Here is a 24,213-nt window from a genome sequence, read left to right as displayed (position 1 = left end):
GCAGGGCTGAGCTGTTTATCGTTGTGGAGGACACTCATCACTGTGCTAATTACATTAATTGCTGCCCACTCTGAGGCGAGGTGGGTGGCTTAACAACACCTAGCAACATGGTAATGATGCCTGGGCCTGCCTTTATGCTGAAAACATCTGACTTTTTTTTTTTCCAACTCCTTCCTGTGATGGCCAAAGATAGTAATTACAGGTTGGATTGGTTGGAAGCTAGTTGCTCTCTACCATGTAGGGGAAAGGTCAAGCCTATGAACTTTGCTCTTCATAAGAGCCTTTACTGGAAGCAGGAAGGGAGGATGAAGGTTTCTGAAGGGTCTGTTGTAATCTCAAGATTGCATAGAAGCAGGTACTCTCTTACTCCCCGCTCCCCTTCTGTTTGAGAGAACCTTGTCAGCTGCTTGGGGTCAGAGAGACAGGGGGAGAGGAGACAGGCCTAGAACCAGGAACTATCAGAGGACACACTTAATGCCAATGTCATAACACTCCTTACCTGATCTTTCTGACGCATAAGTGGAACTGAGTGTGTAGTTGCAGGGTCTCACAAGGCACCAGGAAGCATGTTTTGTGGCATTCTCCATCCCTAAAAGATGAGTGCTTTAGATCTCAACTACTCTACCTTCTCTCCCGAGCTTCCAAGGGAAGTTACACTTAAGTATATGAAACGCAAATTAAGTTAGACAAAAGCCGCAATGTTTTCTAGTGCATATGTTAAGTAATTTGAAGACTTCTGTCTATATGTTGAGAAGAGACAGGTGGCTTTGGTAATTCATAACTGAGTAAGTGACTTAACTTCCACAGACAGCAGAGGATAATTTGGGAAGTCATTGGCTTTGGAATGTCATGCATTTGTGTACTTTATGGGTGTGCCCATATCATATGTGTGGTTATATATGTCAATAAGTTTATTCTGTATGTGTGTGTTCTTCCAGAGTCTTAGAGTAGTGGTGGGTAAATGACCTGGCTCCTCTCATAACTTCTGCCAGAGATTGGATTTGAATGTTCCCTGCAAGCCATGTGCTAAAGTCTTGGAAGGTGCATCTGGAATCTCCTTTAATAGGTGGAGTATAGTGGGGCATGCTCTTGAAGGGGATCGTAGGACACTGGTCCATTTCTCTTTTTGTCCTGTCCACGAGGTGAATGGGCCTCTTTTGGTACACACTCTTGACATGGTGTTCTATGTTAACGCAGGCTCAAGGCAAGGAAGCCAATCAGTCCCAGACAGAAACCTCTACAACTGTGAGCCCTCCTTCACACTGACTCATCACAACCCTTCTTGCAGCAGAAAGCTGACTAACAAACTTGCCATCTTTCTGTGAATGAGGTTTAAGGCACGTTCTACTGAATCTTAGAACAAGTACATTATATAACGCTATAGGGAGGTAAAGGCGGTTAGAGGTAGACCAGAGTTCGAATCCGGGCTCCACCTTTTATTGACTGCTAGGCCTTGGACAAGTCGTTTAATCTCACTGGGCATTGATTTTTCTCATTTCTAAAACTAGGGATAATAACAGTTCTGATATGATGGTATTCCTACAGGCTAGGAGGTTTCTGGGCAGGAACTGTGTTTACATACTGCTCTGTCCTCAGCCAGAGTGAGGTTTGAGCTGAGTAGCCTGTAGACTTAAGAGAATACTTCCATTCTTAATCTAATACTCCACAATTGGCTGTGCAACCTTAGAGAAATTAATATTTCTGAGCCTCAGATTTTGCACCTATAAACTAGAGGTTTGTTATCCTTCTTGGAATGATTGCTGTGTGAGAAGGTAGGATATACAAAGGCTTGTATGACAGTATACATAGGAGGCAGCTGGCAAAGCTTGCTTCTCCCAACGTCTGGTCTCCGTCCTAGAGTGCTACATTCAACAACACCTGGCTGAATTTCCACTTGGTCTGTCAAACACATGCTTTGCTCTCGCCTGCCATTTCCCCCTTTTCCCATTCCTTTCTTTCCTGTCCTATGCTTCCCTGCTTCCGCTCTTGGTCAGCTCTGCTGTGACTGAGTTCCCCTGTCTGGACCAACATCTTCCCCATGAGCCTTGCTTCCCTCAGTCCCTCCTGCCACAACCCTGGGCAGATCTTGTCACCCTGGACTGCTTCCACACTGGCCTGTTGGTTATATGAGCGTTCTGTGGAAAACTCTCTAACATTACTAAGATAGGAGAGTAGTAGAGATTGAAAAGGCACCATCAAAATGAACACACGAAAGAAGCTGGCTAGCCGAAACAGACTGAACAACCTTCTCTACTTGGGCGTCATACAGCAAATGGAGCAGGCTCAAGAAAGATGTTTTACGTGGGCCCAGTGTACAGACATGGTCAAGGTAGGTGCTGCTCAAGGCCCGGCTCCCTAGCCAACTCCTCTCCTTTTCGTAATAGACTATTCCTACTTCTATTTCTAATCATGTGTCCTGTGTCTAATTCCTTGCCATCGGGCAGAAGAACCTGGATGCAGATTCAAATCTGCGTCTCTAACACCATCACCAGCTCTGGGCTCACTCTGGATGCCCCAGACACCAAGGCTGTGACTGGACGTTCCCAGCCCATTCTTGGTATGGGGCTTTGCACCTGTAGTTCTTCCTTCCTTCCGAGAGTCTGTTGACTGGCACTCTTAACTTCCTGAAGCCTCAGCTGAGGGGCTGCCTCCTCGGAAAGCTCTCCTCCATGGCTTATGTAAAACAACACTGCAGTCCCTCCTAATCCCTCCATGCTGTTTTCTTTCTTCTCACCTCTAAGTGATACAGTATGCATTTATTCATTCTTTCTTTTCTTTTTTTTCAGTGGTGGGAATTGAAGCCAGAGACTCATACATGCTAAGCCAGGGTGATTCACTTATTTTTAATTCTCTCTCTCTCTCTCTCTCTCCCCCCGCCCCCCCCCATAGCATGTGAATTTACAAAAATAGGTTGTGTGTGCCTTCTGTAGACCATGGCACATAGTAGGTGCTCAGTAAATACATACTGTGGTTTGAATGTGTACGACCACTTATGAAATGGTAGGGAGGAGCCTACAGGATGCTATAGGCAATTCCAGGCCATACATGGCCCACCGAGCAGATGGCTACTGGCAAGGCCATACTGAATCAACTCCTCACCAAGACTTCTATGGAGGCCCCACTGTTATGCAAAATAGGTTCAGGGGCAGGATGGTGGCATCAAGACAATGAAAAACACAGTTTGTGCTGGCCTTTGTGCCCTGTGGCTCCTACAACAAATGACCGTAAGCTTGGTAGCTGAAACAGTAAAAATGTCTTTTCTCACCATTTTAGATGCCAGAACATCTGAAACTATGGTGTTAGCAGGGCCACATTCCTTTGGGGGCCTCCCCTTTTTTGGGTGTGTGTGTGGGATTGCTTGACTTGCATCAGCGTAACCCCAAACTGTCTTCACTGTGTCTCTCTGCATCCCAAATCTCCGTTTCTTTCCTCTGATGAGAACACTTCAGTGAATAGAAAGTTCACCTTGAACCCCAAATGATCTCACCTTGAAAGTGTTAATTACTTCTTTCTGAAAGGATCCTGCTTCCAAATTAGGTCCCCTTTATGAGGGCTGGAGCTTAGGATCTGGTCATACTGTTTAGGGACACAATTTAACTTATCACAGTGTCTTCCAGGAAATTTTAAATCAGAGGATGTGAAGACACAGCTTAGCAATCAGTGTTCCAAGCAAGGGTGAGACAATCCCTATGGCCCTGGGTGGAGGGATTATTCGCTGTTTTGGTCAGGATACATCCATAGAGTTCCTGCTGGGAAGCAGAAATGACAAAATATAGTCACTGCCCTCAAAAAAATTCATGGAGGAGACAAAGGCAGGAAGATCTCTGTGAGTTCAAGGCCATCCTGTTCCACAAAGTGAGTTCCAAGACAGCTAGGACTGTTACACAGAGAAACCCTGTCTTGAAAATTAAAAATAAATAAATAAATAAAAATCATGGGGCCATGAGAGGAACAGAAAAAGAAGTCTGCCAGTGTAGCACAGTAGGGCCATGGTGGAGGTGGGTACTGAAGTTCCTGGGAGATGAACAGGTGGGGTTGCAATCTTGGAAGAGGGGAGGTGGCCAGAGAGAGCTTCTCGGAGGAGGTGTTGTCTCACCTGAGGCTTCAAGACTGGGAGACTAGGAACCAACTAGGTCAAAAGGCAGAAGAGTCCTTGGAAGGATGAAGGAACAGAGGACAGTGAGCCTGTGGGTCCCAAACATCTAGGTGGAAAGGGGGTCTGCTGAAAGAGGAGGCCGTGTACCATCCTGGTCACACCGGGGAGCCACAGAAGGAGCTAGGGAAGTGATATCACTGGACCTGCATAGTCAAAGAAAAAGTAGAAAAAGCCTGTTGAGAAAAGTTGGTTTTCTAGGATGTTTTAAAATCCTACTTGTGATTGCTTTTTGTTTGTTTGTTTGTTTTTTTTTTTTTGGTTTTTTTGAGACAGGGTTTCTCTGTGTAGCTTTGCGCCTCTCGTGGAACTCGCTTTGGAGACCAGGCTGGCCTCGAACTCACAGAGATCCGCCTGCCTCTGCCTCCCGAGTGCTGGGATTAAAGGCGTGCGCCGCCACGTGATTGCTTTTTAAAAAGTCTAACCTCCATACAGAAAAGTGCTCAAGACACGGACGTGCATGAGCCTGTGTGCACTGCAAGGACAGCCGTGACGTGAGCATGCGAGCAGTGTGTGTGTGTGTGTGTGTGTGTGTGTGTGTGTGTGTGTGTGTGTGTGTGTGTCTCGGGGGGGGGGGGGGGGGGGGGGAGGGCGGGGAGTAAATCCTAAAAGCTCTGCGGCACAAGTCTACCTATAAGTCATTCTCTTAAGTCTGTGAAAGGAAAGTGTGGGTGCTGGGCCTGCACTGGAGCCTGGGGTGGAGAAATTGGGGATCTATGTGACCATGGCAGGTCACTCGGCTCTGTTTCTCTCAGCCTCTTTCTCTTCAGCCATCTGACAACAGAGTTACTGCCCTCCTCCTTTCTTGTGCTCAGAGCCCAGGTGGCTGTTGTGGGAATTCTGTGAAAATGTGTTTATAGTTTAGGGTCAGGGCCCAACTCAGGACAGCCTGTAGACAAAAGCAGTGACCAGGAGCTGGCTGCAGATCTCTTGGGGCTGGATCTCCCGCCATACAAAAGGAGGGGGAGTTAGAGAAGAGAGGTCTTTTCTTTCTTCCTTCCTTCTTTTTTTCTTCCTGGATTCTCTCTTTTGACTCCTAAAACCGTGATTATTTTGTCTAATTGGAGGACCTAGAGCAATCTGTAGGAAATGAATGGTTTATTTGGTATTTAGGTATCCAGCATCAGACATATGTCCTAGTTACTGTAATAAACACTGTGACCAAAAGCAACAGGGAGGATGTTCTCAACCTGTGGGTCGTGACTCCTCGGGTTGAACGACCCTTTCACAGGGGTCTCCTAAGACCATTGGGAGATGCAGATATTCACATTACAATTCACAACAGCAAAATTACAGCTATGAAGTAGCAACAAAAATAATTTTATGGTTGGAAGTCACCACAACATGAGGAACTGTGTTAAAGGTTCTCAGCATTAGGAAGGATGAGAACCACTGACTTAGAGGTTACAGACCATTATCAAGGGAAGTCAGGGCTGCAACTCAAGGCAGGAACTGAAGCAAAGACCATGGAGGAGTGCTCCTTACTGGCTTGCTTCCTCTGGTTGCTCAGCTACATTTTTTTTATATAGCCCTGGTCTACCTGCTCAGCGGTAGTACTACCCACAATGGGTTGGGTCCACCCATATTAACCAAAAATTAAGAAAATCTCCTCACAGACATGCCCACAGACCAGTCGGATGAAGGCTACTCCTCAACCGAGGTTTCCTCTTCCCAAGTGACTCTAGTGTCAAGTTGACAAAAACTAACCAACATAGGGCTGGAGAGATGGCTCAGAGGTTAAGAGCACTGACTGCTCTTCCAGAGGTCCTGAGTTCAATTCCCAGCAACCACATGGTGGCTTACAACCATCTATAATGAGAGCTGGCACCTTCTTCTGTATACATAATAAATAAATAAATCTTTAAAAAAAAAAAAAAAACTAACCAACATAGCACACCCCTGCCCAGCAATTACTGTGTGGTGGTGCCTGCCTGCTCCTGTGGGACTTCTAGGTTAGTATAACTTTGTTCCAGGGACTCTCTTCATCTCAGGTGGCTGCAGAAGTTCCAAGTCTCCAGAGAGAGCATCAGCAGCTCAGAGTACAATGACACACATGCCATGGAGGCCAAAATACTGGCTAGGTAAATAAGTCAATGCAAGGACCTTTAGGCAGTTCTGTGGTGACGCCAGAGTGGGCAGCAGTTCCGTGGAGTCCAGGAAGATTGCAGAAACTTCGGCAAAGGGTATATGTAATTGCCAAACTGTTTTGTTTGTTGAGACATCTGTGGATGACAGGATCTGTCCCTGCATGCCTGGTTCTCAAGAGGGTCACTCACTGGAACAGGGATGGCCTCACATGCCGTGTTCTTTCCCAGGCTGGAGCAGGTGCAGATGCTGGGACTCAAGGGGAGAAGAGTGGCCAGGGGAAAATGCCAGTGTGGGTTGGTGTCTCGTCAAGTCCAGAGGACCCTTGGACATTGTGGAGTGCTCTTTCATCTCATCAGAGGGGCTCTGGGTATCTTGAGGAACGTATAGCCAGGAGCATTGGCCCCAGGGCTGTGGTCAGATAACTCTGTGGCAGAAGCTGGGCTCCTAAGATGGAGATTGAGTTGGATTTGAGAGACCTGGATAGAATATTGGACAAAGCATTACATTTCTCTGAACCAGTTTTTCACCTGTTAACAACATCCCAGTGGTAGATGCTATACTGGATATGATGTATCCATAGGCATCTATGCTGGTTTTAGGCATTGTAAACCTTCTAACTCAAATTTGGTCTGTGTACATCACTTCCTTTCAAAATGACTTGAAACCTCTTGTGCTCTTTAGGATGGGACTTTTGAGGGCAAGGATATGTGTTGGTCAAGCTGGTATCCTTGGTGCCTACAGCTATGTCACAAATACTCGGGAATAAAAGCATCCCACTACTTGTTTGGGTTTTCTTCAGGCCAAGCCCGCTGAAACAAATGAGCTGCGGCTTCCAGAAAAGTCTGCTTTGGGGTAGCTGGCTAGGACTCGTGATGGTGGTCCAGTAACAGGTTGTCTGGGCAAACCAATATTGGCTTCCGGCATGCTTCACAGCCTGGTGAATCTCATTGATCCTGGTGGCCCCTTACATCCAGCTCACTTTCTTCGTAGGATTTGATGTTGAGCACAGAGCATGGAAGTCACCTGAGGACCCTCAAAGATTTGCTAGGTGGCCCTAGGATCTGTAGCCCTAGTATCTTCCATGGCTTCACTAGGGTCCAGCTGGCTGATTGGTTGGTGGCTAGTTCTCTTGGGAACCAGAACAATCCTCGGGTACATTGAGTAATCAGCTTCCTTTTCCCGCCTGGGGCAAGAGTCGGCACAGGGAAAGTGAAGAAACCTGTTTGGGGCAGCAGTGGGGTGGGCGTGGGCAGGGCTCTACCTGGAACTCTGCGGCAGGACCAGTTTCCATTGCTTCCGGACCGGATGCAGGGCTGCGATCCGGGCGGAGACCAGAGAACTGCGCCCGGCGGGGTGCACCTGTCAGTCCTTTACCAGGGGTAGGACAGGACCAGCGTCTCTGGGTCAGCAGTCACTGGGCGCGCAACTTCCGCTTGCTAAATCAGCGGAGCGGGTGGGGCTAGTAAGTTGTGGACCAGTAGACTGGCAGGTGAATGACCCTGCCGCCGGGGTTGTGTGTGTGTGTGTGTGTGTGTGTGTGTGTGTGTGTGTGTGTGTGTTGGGGGGGGCGGGGAGCTGTGGTGCCCAGAGACACTGTCACCGCGTACCTCGGCCCTGGTACCTCTCTGGGCATCGCCTTTGGGTGGGGGAAGGTGGAGACAGCGTTAAATTTTGTATCCAAGCTACTCCATCCACCTGGCTTTTGTATTCTTGGGCAAGTGACTTAGCCTGTCTGGCACTGAGCTTTCCCAGATGAAAAACCGGAATGAATCAATGAGATAACATCATAGCAGTTGAAACAGTACTAGTAAGTGCTCAATAAAGCGAGGTTCCCTTCTAACAGGCTTGCACCCCCCTGCCCTACAGTCAGAGCCCACAGGCAGAGCTAGGAAGGAAGGTTACGGGAGGCAGGTGGCCTGGCCTGGAGACAATTCAAGAGCCATTTTAGCCTCGGGTTGCTTGTCTAGCCAGCAAGATGGGGCATGCAGGCGGGTCCCTAAGGTCGAATTTCGGTCGGGTTTCTGTGATCCTGGGAGGGAGTTTCAGTGCATTCTTTCACGTACTTACTTGCAGATTCTTATCAGGCTGTTTCTCTTTGCCTCCCCCAGTGGCCCTCCAGCGTTTCATCCATACAAGGCCAGTTTCCACCCTTAGCTCCGTATGTAAACAAAGCCTGGGCTTTCAGCAGCAGGTCCCCACAGGTCTAGTCCTCTGTGCCAGCCACGCAGGAGGTAGAGCCAGAGTCTGGCTCCGTGACTCGGGCTCCTGCACTGCTACCAAGTTCCTGCCGGCTCCCCAAATGCCAGAGTGAGAAATTCTGACTGAACGTGTACGGTAAAGCTCAAGTCGTTCTTCCAGCGTGCGTAATATCAACGACACTGCAAAAGTACTAACTAACCTGTGGTGGGAAGTGGGGGTAAAAACTGGCCCATGTTGATTAAGAGATGGACTGGAGCCAGAATGTCCCCTCTGGTGGGTATGTCAAATGAGGATTGAACCACACTGTAAGCCACAGGCTGAGCCTCCTGGGTGACAGACTAGTCCTCAAGTTACAAATATACATTCTTATGAAAATAGTAATGAAGAAGTCTGTAAAACTAAAAATGATTTTAGCTGAAAATAGGAAATACAAAGAAAATCCTGCAGTTTCTACACTTTCCTCCACTCCATACATATACTTGATGTCCTGTGCACAGTTGCCCAAACCCAAGCCTGGCCACATCAGCTGAGAGGAAGAGCGGAGTGAGCCAAGTGGAGATTTCCAACTCTCTTCTCATGGACTTTGGGGGGCCAGAGAGACCGACTCTGAGCAACCAGAGCAGCTCAGGCTAAGGACTATGGGTTTAGCTGGTGGGCAACAGTCCCTTTCCAGAAAGTTCTCTCTGTGGGAACCTGTCTGCTTGCTCCCTCCTCTAAGTCCCCTTGGTGTATTGTGTGTGTGTGTGTGTGTGTGTGTGTGTGTGTGTGTGTGTGTGTGTATGTGTGTGTGTGTGTGTGTCTGTGTGTGTGTGTGTGTCAGGGTGCAGGTCACTGCTCCAGGCTGGCTAAATACAGCATAGCCCAGAGTCAGAGTCTTATGGCCAGTCCCAGGGGGTGAGGTAGGGCCTGCCTATACTTCAACCTCTGAAGGACGATCATCAACTCTATGGTCTTGAGAACATGACTGGATCTCCCTCAGTCTTAGTTTCTGCATCTTGAAATTGGGGGTTGGCAACACTTACCTCATATAATTGTTTTGAAAACTGAATATATACATGTCTATAAAGCCTAGGACATTTAAAAAACAATTAATGAAGTGTTCTGTTTCCCTTGTTATTGTTAGGCAGGTCTAAGTAGGACTCTTGGGCCAATTAAGAACCGGATGACCCTGCCAGGTGCACTTTCTTCAGACACTGGGTGAGGATAAGGTGAGCTCCAGCATCTGGCAGGTTCGCAGGCTGTATACACAGGGTGGAAACCATTGGCCAGCACTGCCTTAACCCTTTCCACTAACCAGCTCATTTAATTCTACAATTACAGTACGAGAGAGGTCTTATTAACATTCCATTTCACTAGGGGACATGGAGGCATGGAGAGGTTAAGTGACTAGTGTAAAGGCATGTAGCTACAAAGTATGATATTCTGGTGCCCACAGGCTATGAGGCACTCAGTAAGGAGATGGGGGTACAGCCAGTAGTGCACAATTTGGGGTCACCTCCTTAGCAAACACAGAGCTTCTTCTTATATAGGTTTCAGTGAGCCTCATACTGTAACACAGTCTACACAAGACACCTTGCACACAGTCGGTGCTCAGTGGTGCTAGTCTCCCTGCTTGTATCTTTTGCTTACTTGGAGAATGGTGATGTCTCTGGATGGTATATTTGGTCTAGTGGAGTTGTCCAAACCTGAGCTCTTTACTGCTGTGACTAGTGAACTAAGAAATAGGCTGAACTGGCTCATGCTCAGGTTCAGGCCTTTCATACTAACTGCCTCTAAGACTACCCTCACTGTGGGTCCCAGAACTAAGGGCAATTCACTGTATTTATCACACAATTGTTTCTCAAACAGCCTATGTTGACATGGATGGGTCAGAGTTCTCCCTTTCCTTTCCTCCCTCTTTAGACTCCTGGTCTAATTCTTGTGGCCAGAGCTAGGAAATGGAGACTGTAGATTGTCTGGTAATGCAAACAGAAGCACTCCTCAATATTCGCTGCTTAACTGTTCTGATCTTTCAAGCTTGGCTTTTGCATTTGAAAATTCCAGTTAGATGCAGAAAGTCAGGGTTGGGAAAGCAGCATGGATGGACATCAAAACACAGTAGATAAGATTTTCAGGATAATTAAAAAAAAAAAACTTTAATTTTCAAAAGATATTTAACCCTGGAGTGGTTCCAAGCACATACCCTAAGTTCCCATAATTCACTGAAGCTGTATTCTGAGGCTCAAACCTACCTTTTACCTCCCCATAAAAAAGACCTGATGGTGTGTGTTGTGGGGGCAGCCCTTGGGAAGCATTCAGGAGGACCCTTTTATGACCATGGAGTAGGATACTGAGGGAAGCCTTGGCCAGTTTTGTGCACAGTTTTGTAATTGGCTGGGAGCTGTTATGTGCCCGGTGCCTGCTTATTTGAAATAAACCCAAAAGCCTGTGATACCAGTGTGTTATGAAGGAAACAGTGGACACTCCAGACGCCCCAGGACTTTGCCTTGCACAGGGACTAACTGGCAAAGTCTGAGCTGGAGCTGGGGACCAACAGCAACTTCCAAGTCTCACAGCATCTTCCTCCTCTTCCTGTGTTATAGACCTCAGCCACACTGAAGGTTCAGAAGGGATTTCAAGATCACGTCAGCCAAGCTTTCTCGGTCTCTTGATAACTCAAGTTGACCTAGATAAACACCTCATGGCCACTTTTAATGAGTTTCAAATTCCAAATAAATATTGTGGTTCAAGCAAGCTGAAGCAAAGATACAGCGGTTTCAGTGTTTTCTCTTTAAGCACAGGCCTCCTCAGAGCTAGGTGCCATCCTCCATATTTGCCGAGAGTACCCTGAGGGAGAGGGTGCTTCTTTCCATCTCCCTCCCAGCCCTTTGTTTCTTAGGGGGTGAAACCAGAGAGGATGGAATTGGTGACACAGTCCAACACCACCTGAGGTAGCCTTTACAACATCTGTTCACCTCTCACCTGGTCACTATTATGCCCTACTAGCCCGGGGACCACACAGGAATCTGAGTCTGTCACCTCTATGTCCCAGGATTTGTCATCATTCCATGACTTTGCTCCCCTGTTTGAAATAACCTTCTCTTCCTCCTCCACAGGTTTCTTGGTCAGCTGGATTCACCAGAAAACTCTTTCTCAGGCTATATCCTAATGAAGAGCACTGACTGATCCTCTTGCTTATGTCAGGCCATCTCTCAAGCTTGCTAACCCTTTAAAAGTTGTTTACAAATCTCTCTTAATTGCCTATGACACCCATAGGTATCCCACCATGCACATGTGTTATCTCCCTTCAACTCCCCCGACTCCACACCCTGTCACACCTTCCCCTACTACACACACTCCATACCCTCCACATCCCACACTCCCCAAGAACACACACTCACACATCCCTACACACCACATGCCACACATACCACATACCAGACACACACCATACCACATATAACACACACTCCCACATACCTCATACCGTATGGCAATACCACATTGCCACGCTTCCACACACTGCCCCTGACATATTATTTAATTTTACTTTTTCATGTGTTGTTTTGTGGAGATCGGGTCTTGCCATGTAGTTCTGGCCAGCCTGGAACTTGCTACATAGCTCATGGCACCCTCAAAAGTTTACTCCCTTTGGCTTCAGCCTCCAGAGTGGGCCACTGCACACAGCCAGGTTATTTATTTTAATGGCTTGAGTCTTCACCCAGGCCTTATCTTCTTAAGGGCAATAGAGAATTATGCCTGGCTTCTGAGGTTGAGTGTTCTTCAGTAACTACAGGTCTCCCTGGCTCCAAGCATTCGTCCTTATAATCCCTTCCCCGGAAAGGTTTGATTTCATAAATACGAGGCAGAAGAAGGTAAGTTTTCTTCCTCTTTTTAACAGAAGTGGACACAGTCCCTGCAGACACTCGTACCATGGATTTAGCAGGGAAGCAGACAGAACAAGTAGCTTCTTTAGTGGACTTGACTTTCTCCTGGACGAGAAGCATGGTAGATGCGTAAGCACCAAATACAGCAGCTCACATAGTGATACGTATCACCAGAAGGACTACGGCAAGGTGATTGGCAGGTAGATTGGCCTCGAACTCAATTTAATAGCAAAGGATGACCTTGAACTCTTGACTTCCTGCCTATGTCTTCTACATTCACCTCAATTTATCATCACTTCAACTGTGAAAAGTTTCGGCACCCTGATAAGCCTCTCCGCCAGTGCAACAATCCAAATCAGACCGAATCAGACCGAATTAGAAAAAGCCCTGGTTTAATGGGTAAAGCATTCCCAGGTGATTCTCCACCCTCCCAGAGGGGAGATGGAAGAGAGATGGAAAAACCACATGTCTGGTCTTTTTTCGGGGGGTGGGGGGCAGTTTAAATACCCTGTGGGAGTGGTCTTGAGCTCCTCTAGGGGAGGAGCCGTGTTTGTTAGAACTTTCTGAGGGGCAGGGTCTGGGGAGAGAGGTAGGGCTTCCACCAGAACATTCCAGACTCTTTGGGTATAGGGGCTCCAATTCAAGTCTGGCTACTTCCTGCAGGCATGGGGCAATGTGGGGAAGGGCAGAGTTGGGAATCAGTGGGCTCACATTCAGCAGGAGGTGCGAGTGGAGGAGCATCTGGTTAATTGCCATCCTGGAGACCTTGGGCATCTGTTTCTTGAGGAAGCAGAGAAGGAAGTTGCTGAGTTCAATGGAGAGCTTGGTGAGCTGTTGTTTGATGAGTCCATTGGCCATCTCAACCTTTCCTGAGGATTGTGGGTGATGGGGAATGTGGAGCTTCGAGGAAACATTGAGAGCTTCCGACACGAGCTCCATGACTCTGGAAGTGAAGGCTGGCCCGTTGTCCATTTGTATGGTCTGTGGCAGGCCAAATCTAGGAGTGATGTGTTCCAGGAGTACTTGGGCCACCACATTTGCTGTTTCTCTGCCAATCCTCACCTGGTTGGTGTCCTCAAAGTTGGTGTGGAGCCTGATGTATCTGGAGGGCATCCTGTGGATTGGCCTTGGCACGAGTCTGGCAGGAGGGGTGGACCTGTGCGGGAACTTGTAAATGTGTAAAACTGGAACAGATTTATATCTTGATGTCATAGCAAAAGGCTATCCTGTATGGAGTCTGTGAATGAGGCCTTGGGGGCTGGGGAAGAGCTGTAAACCTGACAAGTCTATTAATGCCTGGTAATCAAACACCATCAGATCTGAGAAGGATAGGTAAATGAGCAGAGGTGAGACAGCTTTTCAGCTGGCAGTCCCAAGTCTCTCTGTGGTTGTTGGGGAACAGAAGCTAAGCCCAGAAAGTCTGATAGGTTTTTTCTTTTTCTTTTTCTTTTCTTTTCTTTTTTTTTTTTTTTTGTGGAGTAGGAATTTGGAGAGATTGGCCCACCTTGACCTTGCAGCATGGGGCAATCGATGCCCCGTTGCTTCATTTATTCACAGCCTGGACAGGGTCTCAGCAGCAGTCTAAGGCAGCCTTTTGCTGCATGGCCGGCCTTGTCACACCTGAAGCAATCCTCCAGGTGGAAGTTCTTCTGCGTCCATCTGTCTTCTTGGAGGAGATACAGGATGCTGCCAGGAGCTGACATGTCTCTCTATCATAAAAAGCTTTTATATTAAATGTCATATTCTCAGATCTCTCAAGGTGTTTGAGGACTAGGGGCCAGGGGAATGACAAAATCTGTTAGGTGTATCATCAGATTCCCCAAAGCCCACAGGCGGATGGATCCTGAGCCTGGGCAGCTAGTTGTAATTACAATCAGCTGAGCTATAACCAAGACACACAGGACACGCAAATCCAGACATCCAAGACAAGTTAAAACAAGCATGAGTGGCCACACATTTATACATTTCCACGCGTACACAGAAAGAAGACAGAATTTTTAACAAAAATAAAAACTTTTAACAGGAAGACTACAAACTTTTCCCGGGAAACCGTGTCAAATGACCAACTTAAAATCCTTAAATGAGAGTTTACGGTATAAAGTGGCACAGGGATAAAATATGCTTCCTGGCCGTGATGCAGCTCCCATCAGGCTGGGGCAGCCCACTGCCCAAAGAAGGTACTGTGAAGGGAAAGTGAGTCGGAACAGCAAGGTGAGAATTTTGGGAAAAGCAGTTTTTAGGAGAGGGGAAGGTGTGGCAGGGCATATTGAAGGAGAACGTATTTAAGGGCGGACCGGGCAGTCACAGAAGGGTCACAGAAAAAGGGTCACATGGCAAATATGACTACCAGGCATTAAGTGCCCTGGAGGCATGGTCTTGAGCAGCCCCAGGGAGGGGCTGGCTTTTGGTGGGCTTTGAGGGGGCGGGGCCTGGAATGGGAGGGCAGCTGTAGGGGAAGGGGCTGCTGTTTGGCCGGCTTTGAGGAGGTGCGTTTGGGCAGAGGTGGGGCTTCTACCAGAACAAACTGGTTAATCAGTCTTTGGTCCTGTGTCCCTCCCCATTTCCCTTGCTTCTCCTCTTCCCTTCTTTTCCCTCGCCCTTCCCTCCCTCCTCCCTCCCTCCCTCCCTTCCTTCTCCCTGTGTATCTCATTATGTAGCTCAGGCTGGCCTCAAACTTGAGCTGCTCCTGCCGCTGTCTCTTAAGTGCGGGGATTTCAGCATGCAGCACCACAGCAAGTGAGAAATAGGTTTTCATACCAGGATTTGGTGGTGGCACTAACGGGGAATCAGAGCTACTGGAGGGGGTTGACTTTGATGAGCAGGACACGTCTAAGTGTTCGGCAGCCCGGCGTAAGTTTGCTGCTGAAAGAGTAAGTGAATGATTCCCCATGCCCCTCTACCAGAGAGGGTGCTGTGTGCCCCTTTTGAGGCCCGAGTTCCGTCCCTCTTTCTTGTGTCCACCTTGCCCTCTCTGAATTCTGATCCTCTATCTGTGAGGCAGAGGTCCACGCGTACCCCACCTCCTCCCCTGGGTTGTGTTCCAGCCAGTAGGACGCTGGGCACTCACAGCTGTTTGTTGTGTGAGCCACATGAGTGCAGGTGGCAAGGCCACACCAGACCACAGCTGACTGGTGTGACCTCAGGAAGTAGTGTCACTTCACTGAAGCTTCTACTTTTCATCTGGAAGTGGAGATGACCTTGCCCTTCCAAACAAGTAAACATTTGAGAGCGGGGATGAAAGCCGTCCTATAAAGTACGAAGAGAAAGGGACGGCAGTACTGTTTTCTTCTTCCTTGTCTCTCGGTCATTAGTCTATCTCTTGTCCCCTAGAAGACCACTGGGGTTCTTATGGGTGCCGCACATGCTGTTTCTCGTGAATGCTCCTGCCCTTCCTGGCAGCCATTAGGCTCACACGTCGCTGTCCTCATTGGAAATGCCTTAGCACAAAGAAGCACTAGGAAAACTGAGGCCCAGGCCTGTGTGAGCAGCCTCACATCCCGTGTCAGCTTTTGCGCGATTCCCAGAACAGCATGTCCACTCAGAACCTGGGGCTGGCACAGCCACACATCCTTTTCAGGAGAGCACAGCCTCGAGGCAGGAGGAACTCAGGGTGACTCAGCTTCACATGTGACAAACAGCCTGTGAAGTAAAACAGACCAGCGCTCCGGCACGGCTGCCTTCAGATCCCAGGGAGGAAGGGGTGGCATGAGAAGAAATGGACAGCGTTGAACTCACGCCTCATGTCGGTAATACATACCAAATGCTTGCTCTGCTGCTGAGACCTTACCACAAACTCCTGAGTCTACAGTGGTCAGAGAGGTTAGGCATTTCACCCAGGGTTACACAGGAGATAGGAGCCAGCAGAGCAGGGATCTGAGCAGAGGCCTCTAGTTTAGAAGCCCTTATTCTTTCCTAACCACGTGTCAGGAAAAAAAAATATCCTTTCCCCAACCCCCACTTCCTGTGCATGATTCAAACGAAACAAAACCTGACCCATTGAATTTTGTTTTACTTTTCAAAGTTTGGAACAGATAATACCCCTAGATCCTTTTACCATCTGCACCCAGGTGGACAGTTCCTGTCCTCCCACCCTTGGTTTGGGACTGGCTCGTGGATAGGAGATGTGTGTGCAGGGGGTGCTGGGACATGAGAGTAGACAGTACTGCCTTACAGGGCAGCGGAAAGGCTGCTTAGCAGAGTCACTTCCATGGCTCTGTCCAGCACCGAAGTCAAAGCCACAACCTACCCTGGTTTTGGGGTCAAGGGTTGGGAACACCACTCTTAGGGAACACTCAGAGGAGATGTGGCCTGGCAGGAAGCACAGGGCCATGCCAAACAGGAAAGGGGAGGGCGGGCCTGTGAGGCACAGAGACGTCACCAGGATGCATGCCAAAGCTAGGCGGGCTTAAATACTGGGGCAGAGCTGCTGGGCACATGACTCTGTTGAAAATCTCCCAGGGAATGACTTCTAATCCCTGCCTTATTGAAGGGTTTGAGGAAGGCTCCAGCCTGCCGACTGCTGGTCTGGGCTGTGGGGGGAATCCTGGGCTGGCACATCGCCACAAGGACATTTTTCAGGGAAAGCCTTTGGCCCAATAAGTCTGTTTTCTCTTTTCTTTGGAAACTAGGATTTGGAATCTGTTCAGGAAAAATGTAACCTACAAACAAATAGCCTTGGCCATCTGTGCCTCCCTTGGAGCGAGGTCAAAGCCGGGGAGAGCTCAGCCTCTCTGGGCTCTAACTACAGGCCATCCCTTTGGAGTCAGTTTCTGGCTGTCCTAAAATAATGTCTCCTCTCCATGCCTCTCCCTCAGTGCTGCTTATGCCCCAAGTCTTTGCCAGTGCTCCTATGATATTAGAAGAATATTCCACCCCCACAGGCTGTGTATACTTGTCTATCATCGTCTCTCCCTCAGAGCTCATTTCTCAAGAGATCAGTTGCTTCTCCTCAGCATTACTCTAGGTAATTTCAATATAAAGTATTCTTTCCTTTTTTTCTGTGGGTGAGAACCCCTGATCTTATTTTTTAAGGATATAGTCAAGGTATCTGCCAATGCTTAAGCTCTGGCTGTGAGCTAAGTGGTGGGGTGTATCATGCTCCTCACTGCATAGCAAAGCGTTTAAGACAGAACCTGGTGCATAGTAAATGCTCAACAAATGTTGCTTAATATCCTTCTTAATTACCTCAATTTTGTCATAGCACTCACAGCAGGTATGATTTGTCTTGTGTGTTACGGTTACGGCGTGACAAATCTGTGGACTTCTTGAGGGCAGGGATTGTGTGTTTACTCTCTAGTGTCTCCAAAGGGAATTCCACGGGTGTCAATCTGGTCATTCAAGTTGGCGATGAAGTGCGGAGACTTGCGTCTAGAGTTCCTAAATCAATTTAGAGTCACTGTAGCCTAAAGAATAGAGAAGGAGGACAAGACCACAGAAGATCTTGGCTTGCTTCTACTTCAGCTGTCTGCTTGTTTTATGACCTTGGAAAGATTAATCTTTTTTGAACCCTAAACACCCATTTTCCGAATGCAAATAATGGTCTTGCTTGTCTTCTTTACAGATCTTCTGTGGGCATCCGTGAGCATGCACAGAGGGTAGGCTGAGCTGGCCACTGTCTCACCCGTGTGCTGATTTTTCTTTGACTCGTCTCGGAGCCCCTTGCTGTCACCACTGCTGTGATTTAAAGAGAAAAAGGTCCCTTGTTGGCGCTTGTGTTGGAGCAGTTGGTCCCCAGCTGGTGGAGCTATTTGGAAAGGTCATGGAACCTTGAGGAGGCAGTCTTGTTGGAGTAGTAGTCACAGGGGTGAGCCTTGAGGGTGGGTAGCCTGGCCCCACTTCCTGTCTGTTCTCTGAATCCTGACTGTAGATCAGTGTGACTATCTGCCTCATGGTCTTGCTGCCAGGCCTTCCCTGCTGTGATGGACTGAGTCCCTTTTTCTACTGGGAGCCAGAAGAAACTATTCCTTCCTTACGTTGCTGTTCCCACAGCAACTGGAAAAGTAAACCGTACATCGACTACACTTGTCAGAACATGAGCTGTGTGTGTGTGCTGTGGTGGGTAGACATGTCAGCCTGACATTTGTTACTGCTTCCTGTGGTCCAAATGTGTATTTCTTAAATTTGAGGATATTCAAATCATGCATCTCGGGTGTTGACTTTAACCTTTGAAAGTTTATTTTGACTGTGCCGCTGTCCAGCTTTAAACCTGAGACCTAATATTTTGGAGTACACTTTCATAAGTATCCTGTAAAATGTGGTATCAAACACTCATGGCGCTTGATGCTTGTTGTTATATGATTAAAGAAGGGAGAAGTGAGGGTTATCTGAAGGTGTAGAAAGAAGTATGTGACATGATCTTAACTCTGAAGGAGTTTACAGTATGGTTTCTTAGCCAGAGCCAAATTCTAGACTAGTAGACAAAGCACATGATACAAAAAGTGTGGTTTGTGAAGACTTTACAGAGAAATGGGCTTTGTATTAAACCTTAAAAAAGACTGATGCTTACTCTGGAATCCTGGGAACATAATTCAAAAGCCAAGGTCAATGCTGTTGGACAGTGCTGATAACAAAGATATGGGTAGGATTTTTTTTAACTTCTGAGTATAACACACTCAGATATTTTAGTAATGTAACCATTTAAAAAAATATCTGAATCTCAAAAGCTGCTGCCATTCTGGGATTGCTGCTTTCACAATAAGAATATATATATATAAAATCAGCCATGATATATTTTGCCTAAAAGATGCCATAGAGAAGGCTGTTTGCTGAAACTTTTAATTTTTATAGCTTCTGCATAATGATAACACATTTCTAGATCAGTTAGACCAAGGTATAATGTGAGGTAGTACACTAATAGTAACTCAGAAAAAAATATAAAAATATGCAATTGTAAACCATTTAATAAACTGAAAATGAAAGTACCTGATATGAAAACAGAATACAGCCACTGTCATAGTCAAAAGTCAATTCATAGCCTTTGTGTTTACACCTAAAAATTAAGATGAATGAGATGTAAACGACTAAATATCTAACCAAGGAATTTAGAAAACTAGATGCAAAATAAAACCCAGACAAGCTGGAAAACAAAACCAAAAATGCACAAGGTTAAAAACCTAATTAGAAAACCACTAACATCATAGAATTCATAGAGAATGCATAGGGAAACAAAATAGAACCCTCTAGAAAACTGGCTCAACAACAATGGGGGGGGGCAGGGAGCAAGCAAGCATCAAATAATTGATGTCTGAGAAGTTTGTAAAATTCCCTGCTCCTTACCACTCTTGGTCACTAAACTGATTCTGTGTGCCTCATCTTTGTGTTTCTATTTTTTTCTAGTGATCAAACTGAGGATCTGAGGACCCAGGTTACTTTTTGATGCCATACAACCAGTGAGTAGTAAAACATTTTTCTGAAGCCTGCTCTCCTAATTTTGTTGAATATTTCCTCAATTATCTCATAGCATCATTTTAGGATGAATGTACATGAGGAAGAGTCAAGATGTGATACACCTGTACTGACCTACGAGAGGCAGCAAGTTGCCACAAGCCGGAAGACTTACAACCGTGAAATCTGTTCTCCCAGTTCTGGAGACTAAAAGTCTGAAGTCAAGAGGTAGGCGGCCATGCTTTCTCTGAAGGCCACCAGAGAGAAGCTGTCCTTGTTCCCAGTGCAGTTGTGGAGGTTGCTGGGGTTTCCTGTCCGCCCTCCGCAGTCTATGCACTCTCGTCTCTGCCTCCATCATTACATAGCATCTTCCTATGATAGTTTGTCTTCCCTTTCAGCTTGGCTGGATTTGGAGTCACCTATGTGTCTCTCTGAGAGTGTTCCCAGAGGAGTGCCACTGAGGAAGGAAGACCCACCCTCCCATGGCACCATCCTATGGGCTGGGGTCCTGGAACTATGTGTAAGCACTCGTTATGCTGCTTCCTCGCACTCTCGCTGCCATGCCTTCCCTGCCCTCGCGACCTGTATCTTTTCTTGAACTGACCAAGAAATGCGTTCTTCAAGTTGATTTTGTCGGGGATTTGGTCACGGCAACAAGAAAGGTCCCTGAAGTCACCCCCTGCGTCTTCATCTCGTCTCTCCTCTGTGTTAGTCTCCTCTGTTTTCTCCACTTGCAAGATGGATTCGTGCCCTCAGCCTAGAGAGCCTTAGCTTACATCTGGAGTAGCTATTTATGTAATATTATAGTCTGAGTTTCCAAGTGGATATAAAATTTTGAGAGATGCTATTTAACTGCAAATTAAATAAAGGTAAATGTCTTGACTTCTAGTGGTTTTAACTGTCTTTGTTATGTATCCACCTAGTGAATCTGTGTATGATGCTTAAAGTGGCAACACACACACACACACACACACACACACACACACACACACACACACACACACGGTCACTGGCTATATAGTTATGAGTTTACTCCAGAAGCAAGAGGTTGGAGGGTTAGTTCCACACTACTGTTCAGATCAGGCAGTGTTGAAGGGAAGGGAAGTGGAACAGACTTAGAGGACAGTGGCCAAGATCCTAAAATCATATTATCATGGCCAAAATTGAAGGAACTCTTAGAAGAAGTGGTCAAGAGGAAAGGTACGTAAACATTTTCAGTGCTTGAAGGGCTACTTGCTATGTGAATGTGGGTTTGACTTTCTGAGTCCCTAAGTTAGAAAGGGCACAACCAATCAGTGGAAATTACAAATATTATATCTATCTATCTATCTATCTATCTATCTATCTATCTATCTATCTATCTATCTATCTGTCTGTCTGTCTGTCTGTCTGTCTATCTATCTATCTATCTATCTATCTATCTATCTATCTATCTATCTATTTATCTGTCTATTCATGTTATTTTGGGGAATGCTGTTCATTTAACCCAGATCTTTGCACACATTAAACAAGCACTGTATACCACTGAGCTCCATTTGCAGACCCAGAGGTTTTCTGTTTCAACTGTGTTAATAAATGATCCTTACTAACTAGGAATATCTAAGGTGTTAATAGAATTGGATTAGGTGGCCCTGATACTCACATATGTGCAATTGTTGTTTAAAATGTCACAGCTGCTAAAGGTTAGCAGGCAGTGGAAAGAAAAGGCAGGGTGGGTTTCTGAAGGATTTTATTACTTACTGCCCACACCAAACCAGTCTCTAGATATAAATTTCTACTTAAAAATTGGACAAGCGTGTACTTTTAAAATCTTTTGCACAGACTTACAATGCTTCTCAATATAAATACAGCAGTTCTTATAAAATCAAGTTAATTTCACGGGGTGATATCGTTCTAGGGTATAGCAAGGAAAAGCTGTAAAAGCCATGGGTCCACAGGATAGTGAAATGACATCACATAGATGCTACTAGCTAGAGCAATTGAGGAACCTGGTATACGGTGAATATCTGAAGAACAGAAGCTGAGAGAGTTGCTTGTAAAAGTCTTTTTTATTTTTGGTCCCTGTATTGATACTGTTACTGCCCAGTGTGCTAGTGTGCTAGAGACTGAGCAGGTTCTCAATATACAGTACTTCCATGCTAAGACCAGGCAAACTGATTATTTGGTCACACTGATTCATAGAGTTTTATGTTAAATTCTTTAAATTTTATTTTTATTTCCGCATGTGTATGTATATGCATACATCTGCATCTGTGTGTACCACATGTGTGTCTGGTGCCCACAGAGCCAGAAGATGATATCAAATCTCCTGAAACTAGAATTAAGGATGGTTGTGAGCCACCTTGTGGGTACTGGGATTCAAACCCAGGTCTTCTGCAAGAGCAGCCAGTGGCCTTAACCACTGAGCCACTTTACAGGTGTTTAAAAAAGGAAGAAAGACATAAAAGTAATTGTGGCAGCAGTAGTAACAGTTATGGGAGCAGAGGGAGGAGACAAATACCATATTTAAGGAGAATCTTAGGCCTGGGGACGTAGCTCAGTGGTAGAGCACATGCCCAGTATGTGCAAAGTCTGGGATTCAATCACTAATATGAACAAACAAACAAACATGGGCTTGGTGGCACACACAAGTATCTTGGTACTTGTGAGGCAGGAGGATTATCATAAGTTCAAGTCCAGCCTGGGCTACATAATGAGTTAAAATATAGCCTTGGTAGGTGGCAAGATCTTAAGAAACCAAAGAATAAATACATAAATAATTTAAAAGGGCATAAGGGACCCCCGACAGTCCTCTCCGAAGCTTTTTAGGCGTCTGCCCTGCTCAGCACTGTAGTCACACCCATTGTTGGCCTCGGTCAGACACATGAACTGATTCATGTGAAGCCAAAAAGCTCTTGTGCTGAGTCTTGAAGGCTGTGAAGCATTTTGACCATAGGAGAAGGACGCATGGGAGGGCAAGATAGTAAAAATAGAGAACCTCGGCGCAGTGACTGGTAAATACAATGTCTGGTGTGCGCTAGTCTTTTCCTGTGGCTATTAATATATTTCTTGGGGAAAGCCCTTGAAACAATAAGTCTCTTATATTTTCCGTATTCTTTTTCCATCCTCAAGACCCTGGCCTCCCTCTTTTGGCTTCCTTCCATTTTCTCTGTTGGAAGAGACAATATTCTCTGTAGAAAGGATGTCATTAGACATTCTTTCAGGCCAAACCTAGGTGCAAATTAATCATCCAAGAAAATATTCTGTAGAAAGAGTTGGGAGGACAAGATTTGGATGAAGGATGAGAAGTAATCGGAACAGCAGAGGCGGGAAGGAGAATCAGGGCTGAGAAGGAAATGGGCACTATTGGGAAGTACAGTGAGTGTAGCTTTGGGCCACATAGCTCTTTCCTTCTGGATTTCCATTGGGAGAACAAAACATGATTATTACTATGAGGCAAAAAGAAGGAAAGGGGAAGAAAATTTCACTGGGCAACTACTATATGCCAGGCACCCTTGGGACCTTAGACACACACACACACACACACACACACACACACACACACGCATGCACGCATGCACGCACACACGCACGCACACACGCACGCACGCACACACACACATACACATACACACACATCACACAGCCACAAACACATACATACATGCACACAACACATACACACTTATTCACACACACACACCACACACACACATACACCACAAACACATACCTATATAAGCACACATGCATACACATACACACCACAAACACATACACACATACACCACAAACATACACATACACCACAAATATACACAAATTCACACATACACAACAAACACATCCACACAAAACACATACAAACACACATATACACACACACAACACACACACATATACACATACATACACACTGTACACACACATATGCACACACACATACACATACAACACAAACACATACATTTTCAAAAATGGTATTACCTTTGCTTCACAGGTGATTACATAGAGAAATAAGAGATATAGTGACTTGCCCAACATGTCAATTAGCAGATTTAAAACTGGTTTTGTATGGCTTTACAAAAATAATTTCCAATTCCCCGTTGTCTATCTACATCTCTGCCAAAGAAAGTGGAACCTTTTTGCAGCACCCTGTCATTGCTTCTGCCTCTCCTGGGAACCTTCTTTCCCAAGTGTCTTAGTCAGTTTTCTATTGCTGTGAAGAGACATCATGACCATGGCAACTCTTATAAAATAAAACATTTCATTGGGTCTTGCTTACAGTTCAGGGGTTTAGTCCATTATCCACCATGGCAGGAAGCATGGTGGTGTGCAGGCAGGCATGGTGCTGGAGAGTAACTGAGAGTTCTACATCAGGATCCACAGGTAGCAGGAAGAGAGAGAGAGACACTGGACCTGGCTTGAGCTTTTGAAACCTCAAAGCCCATCCCTAGTGACACACCTCCTTCAACAAGACCACACCTCCTAATCCTTCTCAAGTAGTGCCACTCCACTCCCTGGTGATGAAGCATTCATATATAA

General features: G+C 46.3%; 1 long non-coding RNA gene across 1 annotated transcript in view; it reads left to right on the top strand.

The window, feature by feature from the left end:
• The window catches only part of LOC128096383 (uncharacterized), a 36,759-nt gene extending 16,182 nt beyond the window's left edge, over nucleotides 1-20,577 (top strand). The window contains exons 2-4 of the long non-coding RNA XR_008213634.1: nucleotides 9,564-19,694; nucleotides 19,777-19,917; nucleotides 20,088-20,577. This is a non-coding gene — a long non-coding RNA (uncharacterized LOC128096383). The remainder of the gene's footprint in view (nucleotides 1-9,563; nucleotides 19,695-19,776; nucleotides 19,918-20,087) is intronic.
• Nucleotides 20,578-24,213: the final 3,636 nt, after the last annotated feature.

The sequence above is a fragment of the Peromyscus californicus genome, unplaced genomic scaffold, assembly GCF_007827085.1.
Source record: "Peromyscus californicus insignis strain IS unplaced genomic scaffold, ASM782708v3 Scaffold_5__1_contigs__length_169319896, whole genome shotgun sequence".
Taxonomy (NCBI): domain Eukaryota; kingdom Metazoa; phylum Chordata; class Mammalia; order Rodentia; family Cricetidae; genus Peromyscus; species Peromyscus californicus.
Note: the sequence above shows the minus strand (reverse complement) of the source record. Positions and strands in the feature narration are given on the sequence as shown.